The following is a 2,034-nucleotide window of genomic DNA, read 5'->3' on the forward strand; positions in this document are numbered from 1 at the left end:
AGAAAGAAATCAATACTCCCCTCTTCTTCAGTACCCAAGCCGGCTGATGTGATGTGCACCCTTGGAAATTTGTCGAAGTGACGTTATATTCTAGGCGTCCTGCTGTCCCTCTCCTGTGCTGTAATCGTAAGACCGCATTCCGATAATTCCAGGCATTGTTTTCGCCGAGTGGTCACCACAGGTAAACCCCACGTGAAGTGTCAAGCTTTCGTCTGGCTGACCGGTTCAGTGACTTTGGTATCGATCCTAAATGCTGATTGTAGGATGTTTAGTGTGGTGGATTCTGAAACAACTTACATTGTATTAGGTTACATTCTCAAGAGGTTAACATTCTCAAAAGGTTGAGGAAGATCATGTTTGCTTCTGACTATCATAGTGATTGTCAACCTGTGCATACTTGGAAAAAGATTTTAGTGTAGGAGTTCTCAAAATGTTGAGGAAGATCGTGTTTGCTTTTGATTATCATAGTAATTGTCAACCAGTGCATACTTAGAAAAAGAATTTCATGGGAGAGCTCCTAGGTCTTCGTTCTGACATTTTGGCCGTTACGATAAAGCACTCGTTTTTAACTGAAAGAACACATTAATAATAAATTATAGGCCCATGAATCATAATGTATTCAATATGCATACCACCAGAAAAAGAACGCCCCATATAAGAAAAAAAAAAAGAAAAGAAAAATACTGAGGTTAATTTTTAAAAGTGCCCATCGACATGTTGTTTTATGTCATTCACTGAATGAATCGATATGCCAGCTTGCAGTGAAGTACAAGGTATTGTGTAAAAATGTAAAAGGGGCGTAACCGCTCATTATAATTATAATAAATACCGGCAAAAGTTCCCGTGTTGTAGTTCGGAGTAGCAGCCTTAAAGTACAAAGTTTGGGTTAGTTAATTAATACAGTCGAACCTGTTCTAAAACCTACCAGCCCAAGACAATCACCAGCTCAAAATACGACCCCCCCCCCACCCCTTCATTTGTGTCTTTTGTTGGTGGAAAGGGGCGCTTGTCAATTTTTGGGCATGTGGAGTCTTTGATATTACCAGAAGGCTGATTCTCTTGCCTTGCTTCTAATGAAATAAATATCCATTTATCTTGAATAGAACTCAAGATATTTGCTATTGAAGTGGTGAAATTAGCGAGAAAATGGCCACCAAAGTTTGTAAACTCAAATAGCTAAAGAGTCTTAGAGAACTGAAAAATGGCATATTTTGTGTCTTTTGTTAATGTTTTTCAGTAAATTTCACACGGAAATGTTTTTTTATATATGGACATAAAAGAGGTTAAGCCAAAATATAAAAATTTGGTTAAAATTTCCAAACTGGCCGAAAAATGCCGATTTCTTCGACTTCATTATTTTGACGAGTGCCTGATTTAACACGATGCCCCTCGATACAATATTATTATAAAATGGCATTGTCTAAGGCACCCGCCTGTCAAAGACGACAGTTACTGGTTTTTCCCCCGATAATCTCGATAATGGGTGGCCGTTTGAAAACCATAGACACAGGGTGCATACAAGTAGAAGCAACTTAATTGGAAAAAATAATGTTTCATCCACATACAGAAAAAGAGGCAAAAACGACACCTAGACATGGATAGCTGGTGCCTCTATAAATAGATTATTGATAGTCAGGTCAGGTCAATGGGTGGCCGTCCAGGACAGTTTCGACTGCAATGACAATTAATACATGCCCTGTTTTTCGATAAAGAAGTTATCGATTTTGTTATGGCTTATCTGTTGATGAGTCATAATTTTGTGAGGATTTGAAAAACAGAAAATCAGTACAGTAGGCTTTCGATGTCATTGACACGATGTCAGGATGTTTGTAGCTTATTTGCATCCTAATCTCTCTGCAGCGTCAGCTTGCCTACTCTTTTTATTGGTCTCACTCAATCTCTGCCTGTGTCTTTCTTTTCTTTCTTTCTTTCTTTCTTTCTTTTTTCTTTCTGTGTTTCTTTCTGTGTTTCTTTCTGTATTTTTCTGTGTTTCTCTCTCTCTCTCTCTCTCTCTCTCCCTCTCTCTCTCTCTCT

General features: G+C 38.3%; 1 protein-coding gene across 1 annotated transcript in view; it reads left to right on the forward strand.

Moving 5' to 3' along the window:
• LOC101855282 (calpain-B) overlaps window positions 1–2,034 on the forward strand; it is a gene marked incomplete in the record, with an annotated part of 75,808 nt that continues 73,774 nt past the window's right edge. The window contains 1 exon segment of the mRNA XM_035971709.1: window positions 1–181.

Source organism: Aplysia californica, unplaced genomic scaffold, assembly GCF_000002075.1.
Source record: "Aplysia californica isolate F4 #8 unplaced genomic scaffold, AplCal3.0 scaffold00486, whole genome shotgun sequence".
Lineage (NCBI taxonomy): Eukaryota > Metazoa > Mollusca > Gastropoda > Aplysiida > Aplysiidae > Aplysia > Aplysia californica.